Genomic DNA, 11,109 nt, shown 5'->3' on the forward strand with positions numbered 1-11,109 from the left:
TCCTACCTTCCAAACTTAACAGAAGCTCTCCTGCGAACCTTGCAGAACTAGCACTCCTGAAAGAAAGCATATTGCGAAGACATGGCTTAGCCACAGCCTGGAGAATGTTTCCAGAATGACAAAGAGTGCACTTGCCCGCGAAAGGCAAAGGTCCGGAGTTCGAGTCTCTATCCGGAACACAGTTTTAATCTGCCAGGAAGTTTCATTTCAGCGCACACTCCGCTGCAGAGTGAAAATCTCATTCTGGTATCATTCCCCAAGCTGTGGCTAAGCATTCTCCGCAGTATCCTCTCCTTCAGGAGTGCTAGTTCTGCAAGGTTCGCAGGAAAGCTTCTGTTAAGTTTGGATGGTAGGAGATGAGATACTGGCAGAAGTAAAGCTGTGAGGACAAGTTCTGAGTCGTGGTTGGGTAGCTCAGTTGGTAGAGCACTTGCCCGTGAAAGGCAAAGGTCCCGAGTTCGAGTCTCGGTCCGGCACACAGTTTTAATCTGTGAGGAAGGTTCATATCGGCCATATTGTTCACACTGTACTGTTTACGATGAACATTTCATGTTTCACGAAAACAATCTAAATCAACCCTTGACGGCGCACTAACGCTGCTGAAAGGACAATCTGTGTCTCACCTACAGTCCTGTCACCATCTCTTTCTTGACCATGATTTCTATTTATTTATTTATTGCGAACATGTCACAGCAGATACATGACAGATTTTTATACTTTACGTTCCAGCTTGTTTAGTGATATCCAGAACTTTTATTGCGGCACAAAATAATGCGGCGCCACGTCCAGTGTGAAATTTTCCTGAACACAGGCAGTGTGATTTCCTTGTATGTCTTCGTAACAGCTAGCTTCAATTCGTCAAGTATCATGTATCGTTGCTCCTTGACATGCTGCTTAATTGTTCCCCACAGAGAATTGTCGCGTAATGTCAGATCTGGACTCCTTGGAGGTCATTCGACCGGCGCTGGCAGACGCACTGAACCTCTCCCTGTCCACCGAACACGGAAAGCGTAGTACGCAGGAGCTCCGTCATGGTGAAACCAAGTGTCACCAGGACTGCTCAGTCTCTGGTCTCTGGAACTCTGGAATAAGTCGTTCATGCAACATTTGCAAGTAAGAGTGCTGATCCACTGCCATTCTCTAACTTCTCATAATAATATGGGTTTTCCTTGCTACAGGAAAAACCTCTATTGCGACAAAATTGATAAATTGAACTTTCGATCGAGAACAAAAATGTTGGCCTAAAAGATTTAATTCCAGATTTTTTTTTCGTGTGTGGCAGCATACCCGTTTTTAGAATTCCAAGTTTATCAGTCTTTTCCGCAATGATTTTTACGGGAGATAAAGTCACAGAATTCGGCGCTGCCGCACATGTTTGTTGTTTTGTTGATGATAGACTCATCGTCTCTTCATCTAAAATGGATTCGGCTCTGAAGAGCTTCTATTGCCATCGCAGTATCGTTCGTTTTTGTGGAGTTTCCTAATGGAACAGTGTAGCAAATTCCCTTGGCGCATCTTTTATGATTTTCCTTGTATGTACACGTTCATGAGCCCATGGCACTTTTCACAACACTTTCTTCCACACTGTAGGTACTTGCGTCAGCCGTCCGAAAAGAAAGAAACGGCATTTGGAGTACAAATATACATCATTATCAAAAATGAGGGGGAGATATTAGTGTAGGACCTTCCAGTACTTCGTCCTCCAAAACAGAATACAAATTTTCATTCCGAGTTTAGCGCATACAATTTAAATTTAATATTGGCATAGAATATGTCTTAGAACAGGGTGATTCAGAAGGGCATAGCAGATCTCAGTTGTTTATTACAAACTATAAAAGATAAAAACACACTGTGTATGTCACTGGATAGAGGAAGTCTCAAAGTTTTTACACAGCTGCGTTGGCGGCTACATCACAAGAGAAATTATTTTGTGTGTTGTTAGCGTGCAATGTGCATTCTGCCGTCGAATCAACAAGATTTCGCATCTGCACAAACAGATATATGACTCGTATAACAAATTCTTGGAAGTTGGTTGCGTTTTCAAAGGAAAGAGCACTGGTGGGCCATGCACGTCTAATGAATATGTCTAGCGTATGCGAGACACTTTCACACGGAGTCTTCAGAAGCCCACACGATGTGCAGGCCAGGAACTCCAACTTCCTCAAACAACGGGGCGGTGTGTTCTGAAACGATGATTGCATATGAAGCCTTATAATTTGGAGTCACTGCAGTAAGTGCGGCACGGTGAACATAAAGCAAGGTATGAATTTAGCGTTTCAGATATGTGTGACAGAGGATACTTTTTCAGAACGATTCATCTTTTCGGACGAATCGAAAATTCATCTGCCTTCTCTGTTTATCTATCCACTGTGGACATGGGACAGCGGTTGGTCAAATAATTAGCAATGAAATTCGCTAAACAGTGGTGCAATTCTGATGTTTTTTTTTTATTTTCTCTACCAGTTTCCGCAATTTATTATACCATTCTCAGGTCCCATATCCGATTCTCAAAAATAATCGAAATTGGCGTACTGGGGCCATATGTTTCTGGATGTCGTGAGTTCGTAGCTCAAGTGCTTTCTTCAAAGACTTGACTGCAACTGACATTATGCCAGTTCCGATTATTTCTGAGAGGTGCAAATGGAGCCTGAAGGTAGCACAATGAATTGCCGAAACTAATAGTGAAGACAAAATGAAACAACATCTAATTTTCACGGCTATTCGGCGAATGTCATTGTTAAATAAAGATTTCATCTACCGGGTACAGTAAAACGCCAGAATGTAAGAAAATGTGGGCTACAATATCCGGACCCGTCGATGAAGATGAAAGAAACTCCTCAAAAATGAATGTATTTTGTACCGCTTCTGTTCACAAAGTTTATGGATTTTTTATTTTTTATGGAGGAAACTGTGACAGGAATGTCATAGATGGACATGCCACAAAACAGGTTGTTTCCTCAGCATCACAAAGATTCCAATGGATTCATTTTAAAGCATCATGGCGTCCCGCGTCACTCTCACCAAGAGGTGTGGCGTTATCTTGACGCCATACGACCACGTTGGATTGGAAGAAGTGGACAATAAGATCTTGTTCATTGTTTTTGAGTTATCTGGCCACCGGAGCTCACACCTTGCGGTTTCTTTTTCTGTGGGAATACATAGGTGACAGAGTGTTTGTCCCACCTACAGCAGCTACTCTTCAAGGTCTGAGAAAACGAATTGTTAAGGCTGTCAATTCAATAAACAGCGAGCTGTTGATTCATGTGTGGAATTAAATCGACTACTGTGCCGATATTTCTCGATCAACGCGTGGTAATCACATTTGTACGAAAATAAGACTTTGAACCTTCCTTTATCCAGTGACTTGCGCAATATCTTCCTATCTTTCGTAGTTTGTCTGTAATATATAAATGAAATCTGATGTTCCTTTTTGAGTCACCCTGTTTGTTGAAACACTTTTGTTCATCGTAATTACAAGCTATTTCAGATGAGAACATCAGATAAGCACTTACTTTTGTTTCTAAGTAAAAAAAGAAAAAAGGAAAGAATGGAAATATTTAGATGTATGCAAACAGTCTGTAGTCAGATTTTGTAAGTCTCTTTTATATTAATAAGTGATGTTCTACGTTTATTGTCTATATATAAAATTATTGTGTATTAGAACGGTGCACACTTGTCATTTGGTTTTATCGTTTTGGTGCAAGAGATCAGAAGATGCTTTGATGCTGGATCGAAATCGATTGTCTTCAATACAAAACAGTGATCAGCTGTGTATTTCATAAAACAATTTTTAACAAGACAGTATTGTTGAAATTAACCAGTGATTAGTCTGTACGAGAGAAAAGCTTTTTTAAGAACTGAGAAATATCGCAAGACATGATACGAAGCAATAATTGGTACCGCTGATGGCCGCCGTCTTCAATCAGCATTAAAAAATGGTTCAAATGGCTCTGAGCACTATGGGACTTAACTTCTGAGGTCATCAGTCCCCTAGAACTTAGAACTACTTAAACCTAACTAACCTAAGGACGTCACACACATCCATGCCCGAGGCAGGATTCTAACCTGCGACCGTAGCAGTCGGGCGGTACCAGACTGTAGCGTCCAGAACCGCTCGGCCACACCGGCTGGCTCAATCAGCATTATTTGCCCGCCATATCGTGTTGGGGTGCAGTTCACAATAGAAGTTGCCGACTGCTACTGCCATTCAGGTGGTAATCAAGTGGACGGAAACACAGCACCGTGCTGGCAACAGTAATTGCCTCGCCACTCTCACGCAACGTTTGATTTATATCGGCAAGTTCTGTAAACTGCAGATTACAAAGGGAACGTTCGTTGAAATTGTCGACAGATGCCAATCATCTCAAGCGATGCGAGACAGGGATCTCTTGCTGACTCTGCTGATGGATTTGGGCAAACCGTGTTGGTAATATGAAGCAAAACTTCTTCATGAAGAGAGTGCGCTAGTACTTGGCGGGCAAATTAGTTGTCAGGAGTACAACACAAAATCACCGGCAGAAGACTCAAATGTGTAATCTGTATACCAAGGGCACGACATCCTAGACAAAGAAACAAAGCGCGTTATACACCTTGAGTACAAGCCTTCATTGTACTGTGCTTCTAACTTGACCAGAGTGCATAATCTTCAAATGTTCCAAAAATCCGAGCTGCACCATTTTTTTTGTAGGGTACAGTTCTCGGACGCCCTGAAGCGGTTCAGAGACAGTCTGACGTTAGTCTGATCAGTATAAATGGTACAGTGGTTATACCACTAGGCTATTAATCTGGACGTCATACAGGTTAGGTTTTGATAAGCATATGACCTATATCACTGCCCACTGTCTTTCAGTTGTTGCCAATGCGTGTCCAATAGCGTGAATTTATGACGTGTAAAACTGCCTAAAACTCTGATATCAACAAAATCCACGAATAAAAATATCATAAATGATGTCAAAAAGACTGAAACTAAAATGACTGGATTTGCAATAAAATTATGGAGTTCCTGCAAAAGAGTAATGTCTCAGGTTAGTGTTTCATTCCACTTCTCTAAATTATTTATATTCAAATCTGGTGCAGAGTCTTGAAAAAAAAAATAGAATACATTCTCGTAAGGACCACGAAGGTAAGATTCGAGAAATTAGGGCTCATACAGAGGCATATACACAGTCGTTCTTCCCTCGCTCTGTTTGCGAGTGGAACATGAATGGAGATGACTAGTAATGGTACAGGGCACCCTCCGCTACGCACCGTACCGTGGCTTGCGGAGTATCAGTGTAGGTGTACATGTAGATGTAGATATAGATGTAGATGTTGTTTTTGCGTCCGTTTGGAAACTCCATTACTAACTCTTTCGTAGTACCCAGATAATATACAGGAGAAAATTCGTGAACAATTCCGCATTTTCGGCGCTGTCATAGTCTTTGTGACAAAAGCAGAAAGAATAGTACGACAAACAGTGACCACTTCGTCAAACTTTACGGATTCATATTGGACTTGTGGGAGTTAGACGATAAGAATAAGTCAGCAGCAGTTTAAAAATTCACCTTCCCCTCCTTACATTTCAAGTTAATATTTCAGCGGGGAGTGAAGAAGCATACGTATCTGGAGCGTTACAGAATGTGTAGAAAGAGACAGCAAACTCTTGTGAACAAATGTAATTAGAAAGGTCACCTAAGGTCGTCTCTGGCTGTAGTCAAACAAATGGCCTTTCTCCTACAAAGTGTCATTTCGTCGAAAATCAACTTTAAGAAGTACCCAGCATGAATCGTCAGCGGTTATGAGGAATTACTTAAGGAGCATCGACGTATTTCATACGAAACAGAATCCAACATAGTCAAGTGACGGTGAATGCAGATCTCAGCTTTTCAGGCAGACGCAAGCGAGTGTGGAAACAATATAACGTTTACTTCTTCTACTAAAAAGCTGAACTCATAGATCTACCATTTAGAAAAAAAGTTAAAAGCTAAATTATTGTCATATTTACTAGTTATCTATCGTTTTTGTGAATATTAGTTTCCGTTCTAATACCATACAGTCAGAATTGCTACGCCGATCACGCAAAATCGCCGTGGGCATGAGCAACCACGCAACAAAGGCAGAAGGTTGAAGATACCTGTCTGGTAAAACACTATGTCTTGCTGCGTGGAGAAGTCCATAACTGCCTCCTGCACATCCTCGTGCGACAGGAATCGTGGACTCTTCGAGGCCTTTCCAAGAGAACGAAGGGGTGATAATAGCATGGGGAGAGATCAGGACGTCATGGCGTGCACTGGAGTTGGCGTAACTTCGTACATAAAACAATTGCAGTGTGTGGACGGGCGCCATCATGAAACAGCAGCGCACCTTGACGTGGTTTTCGTTAACGTGCTGCCCCATATACATTCTTCAAATGGTTCAAATAGCTCTAAGCACTATGGGAACTTAACATCTGAGGTCATCATTCCCATATATTTACAACTAATTACACCTAACTAACCTAAGGACATCACATACACCCATGCCCGAGGCAGGATTAGAACCTGCGACCGTAGCAGCAGCGCAGTTCCGGACTGAAGCGAATAGAACCGCTCGGCCACAGTGGCCGGTTGCAAACTTCATCCTCCGAAGGATTTCTACCAGTTATTGCCCTTTGGTGGCCAAGAAAATAATAAGAACACATTGTTCCTGTTTGGACGTATGTGGTAATGATGTCGCCACAGTTCACGTTTCCATATTTGGCGCACGCACGTCGGAAAGACACGAATACCGCACTAACCCCTTTCCTACATGTCGGGCTTATAGACCCGTATATGAAGTCGCTTTAAGTTGCAGACACGGATTTTCTCGACAGTCCTTCTATCACGTAGACGAATCTGTTATTGTAATATCTACAAGGTAGTGGGTAGAAAAAAAATTAAAAAGCTTCTAAATGTTCTTGATGTTATTTAGAAATTAATTTTCGATGTAAATATAAAATTACTCCACGTCATTACGATTTATCATGCAGAATGATCCATGGAGCATGAGACTGAACTAAACACTTTCCTATTATACTTCACTCCGATTGTTTACTTTCGTAGAAATTTGCGTTCCGTGTTAATTTACGTATCTTTTCCACGAAAGCATATCCTGCTATAGTCAGTCGACATTTTAATCCTCTTTACGTCTGCCCTCTTTGCAGAAGTACTTGACTGCTTCAGCGTTTCATTTCCTAATCTAATCCTGTCAGGCTTTCCTGACGACATTCGACTACATTCCTTCCATTACATTTGATTTTCATTTATTTATTTTCACATCACAAACTCTTTCCCAGACACCATTTGTTCAGTTCCAAGTAGTTTGCTGTCTCGGACACAATTCCAATGTTATTGACAAACGTTAGAGGGTTTATCTCTTTTCCCTGATCTTGAATTGCCTTTCCCGTTTTCTTCTTCATTTCATTTATTGCTTACTCGGTGTACAGATTAAATGACATGGGGGACAGACTACAACCCTTACTCCCTTCTTAATTACTTCCTCCAGTTTATGTCCTTCCAGTCCTCAGTCTACTCTGTGAATGTAACGTGTAGACGACAAATAGCTCCCTGCATTTTTCGAATGATAATTTCGCAATCCAAGCAATGTATTCCAATCAAAACGGTCAAAATTGTTTTTTAAATCTACTGCTACCGTGAAAATTGGTTTGGCTTTAATCACACCTTCTTCTAAGATAAACTGCATAGTACCGTGGATTCCTGTTCCTTTTATCACTTCGCAAACTGATCTTTCCCCAGGTCGACACTGAGGGAACGTTAAATCGCAATATTTCATCCATCCTGTATCGGATTCCAACAGTCGTAAGATTCTCGTGTAGATAATCCGTGTTAATAATTTATAAGCATGACTAAACCGATGATTAAGCGATTAAGTGATTAGACAGCAGTTCTTTGGAACTGGGATCGTACAGCAGTTTCTCTTTTCTCAAAGTAACTAAATTCTTACTAAAAATTATTATCGTAGTTTGATCTACGAAAGGCAATTTGCAAGCTACATTAATCCACTATTAAGTATTCCGTCTCTACGCATGAAAGTTCGACACTTCTAAACACAATGTTGTGTCACGACGGTGGTCAAGTTTCGTTTGTGCTACATCAGGTACAGCACAATTTTTCGAACGAAGCTACGAACGAAATTTTATTTTCCCTTACTTCTTCATGACATTTTATGTATGCGAAGTTCGCACCAGTGTTTCCGAATAGGTCATAAAATATCCAATCTCTTGTACGTAAATAAAATTATTTGAAGAAGCAACACAGCGAACTCTGCAAAAAACTATATGAGAAGCAATAGAAGTTTTATAACGAAGTTTAATTTTTCGAAGTAACTGCCACCGAATTCCGTTCCTGTTTAAAATTCATGGGAGGTAACAAAGAAATACGCAAGTTCTGTAACTCCAGCAGAGCTTGTATTACGTGACCGAATTAAAATACAGCAAGGAAAAATCTGAGGCTAGGGCCTTTCTCCTCACTTGTTGAATAGACTACCTGAATTAAATAGGGAGAGTCGATATAATTAAATTGTGGATCGTATCTGATGAAGTCTTTCTTTCTGTTAGAACTGAGAAACTGTAGCTATAAAAATGAAACAGTGCAGTGAATAAATATTCATATTTGTTCTGCATTTTTTCTTTCATATTTGATCAGCATAATTTCTGTCACGCTGCTACCTAAGAGTGGTAATATGAATATTTTCTAACTATATATTTGTATAAGCAAATTGTGGAAGGACAGCTGTTCTCTTGATAGATTGAAGAATGGTGCTGTTGGAACCTATTGCTGAAACTATTTCTAGAGTACTTGGTTCCTACATGATCGAAACTCCCGTTTTCCATGCAAAGCAGACGAGTATGTATCAACTTCGATTTATGACAATCTATTATCTTCGTGTTGTTTTTTCTGCAAGAATTGGTCATTCATTGAATAAACTCTTGTTCAAAGGTCGGATTTCCTGCTAAAATATAGTTACTTATTGTCATATTAATATTAACACTATCTGTCAAGCTTCTGTCCTTATGAGCTCGAATAAAACTATAGAGCCTGAAAAGCTATCATCGTTTTGAATATCGAAAGAGTCTGTGGACGAACTCGCAAATGCCAAATGTCGATTTAAGTTCTCCGTGGTTTTCCCATATCAAGTGCTGCAAATACGTGGACAGTTTTTCTTGAAACGACGTGGTATCACTCGTTGTCACTTTTTCTTTTCTAGGGGCTTATACAGGATGGCCCAAAAGTTACTACCGGTACCCGGATTAACCAAACAGTTTGTACCTGTTGACATGACCTGATAATTTGGAAATTTGATTCATCCCTCTAAATTAGAAAACAACTCATTATCACCCACTAATTTATTTAATACTGTCTCGCAAAACAAAAGCCTACTATCTGGATCGTCTCCCAATAGTCCATGTATGTAAGATTCTCCGCACAGAAGTTCTAGAGATATCCTGTTCGAGATACTGCCTACGAGTAGACCTTTTAAGGCCATGGGTAACAGCTTGTAAAATTTTAAGGGTAGTTTCCGTAAATTGCAGACATCCATCTTTGTAGATGTACAGCGTTGTAATTACTATTCCACTCACTTATTATTTAAATTATAACCACCTTTGTAGCAAAAACTGTTTATTTATTAGAAAACATGTTTGCAATAGGTTAGACTCAGTAGTGAATAATGTAAGAAATGTTTGAGCTGATGGCAGGGCATTCTGCCGTTTGTATTAATAATCATCTCAAAAAAAATTGTAGCTGTGCACTCTTGGGTTTCCATCTACAGTTATCACAAATAAACCAGATTACCTCAATGCTTTCAATGGATTACGTTGGAATGTGACTTTTGGCCCATCCAATATAATAATAATTCTGCAACTATAAAACAAAATACGATGCCAGATAGCAGGAAATGGAGATTAGCGTGAAAGGACCAGTGAATTTCGTAATTGTCACATACAAATGAATAAATATTAGAGCTCAAAGTCTGAATGTCAGAACTCGTAAGCTCGTTCATTCAAATACTAGTCACCATATAATGTGATAGGAAAAAAGTAAAAAGAATATTGTACATGGAATTTTGAAGGTTAGAATACGCCAACTTGATGAGAATGATAACGAAAAAGGGGTACACCTAAAGTTACTTCAAAATCGGACGATGACACTTCATACTAGATGTCTCAAACCAGAACTCATCAATCCAGCCACAAATCTCGCTTGATACCCCATATGATAGCTCTTTCGATAATAGGCACATGTATAGTAATGAGACAAACGCCTCTCAGACGTCGTGACGGCTTCAACTACCTCACTGCAGTGATACAAGGCTTTCAATGTGTTATGTGAGAAAAGTGCAGTATGGGTTTTACATGACCGATCTTTTCGTGTTCCACGTTGCCTGGCATGGAAAAGAACATTTTGTTCGAGATACGTCACTACATTTGAGCTCACAACAGGTACTAACCACAAATTGGGCGGCAGTTTTATGGATGACAACCGTTACCAGATTGTAGACGCTTGTGGCCTTTTCTTTCTTCCATTAGTTAACTGGGTAGATTTTCCAGCACATGGCAGCCGTGTCTCTGTTCAGTTGAGGTGCTCAGCCGCACTGTACCGGAGTTATGGTAGATTATTCCGGTAAGATCAATCAGTGGTCTCTGGGTAGTGTGTTCGACTACTAATCGAAGCGTCGTGGGTCCGCTTATCGAATCCAGCCACTGTTTCAGTTTTGAAGAAAAGACGTCAGCAATGGTTGCCGAAAGACTTCCGGCTTAAGAAGTCATCCTCGTTCTGCCAACGGCCTAGTCAAAGAGGGCGGCAAAGAGGATAGTATTACAGGACACTCTACTGCCCTTGGGATGGGAAACTGCTTTTAGAAGGGGAAGGCCTACATTAAGGACGAGTAACTTGTGCCCATAGGATACGTGGCCTATAAATGAAAAAGTGTCATGACAGTCTCACCATTAGCAAACATCCTGGATTGCCCCCTATTCAGATCTCCGGAAGAGGGCTACCAAAGAGGAGGTGACCAAGAGAAAAAGATTGCATAACCAACGGAAAGATGACGTACTACGAGTCGGAGCATGGAGTGGAACAAGTTTGAACCTAA

General features: G+C 40.6%; 1 non-coding gene across 1 annotated transcript; it reads left to right on the forward strand.

Annotated features, from left to right (window-relative positions):
• Positions 1-403: 403 nt before the first annotated feature.
• Positions 404-478, forward strand: Trnas-uga (transfer RNA serine (anticodon UGA)). Its single transcript has one exon. It is a non-coding gene; the product is annotated as a tRNA-Ser (tRNA).
• The last annotated feature ends 10,631 nt before the right edge of the window (positions 479-11,109 follow it).

This window comes from Schistocerca gregaria, chromosome 4, assembly GCF_023897955.1.
Source record: "Schistocerca gregaria isolate iqSchGreg1 chromosome 4, iqSchGreg1.2, whole genome shotgun sequence".
Lineage (NCBI taxonomy): Eukaryota > Metazoa > Arthropoda > Insecta > Orthoptera > Acrididae > Schistocerca > Schistocerca gregaria.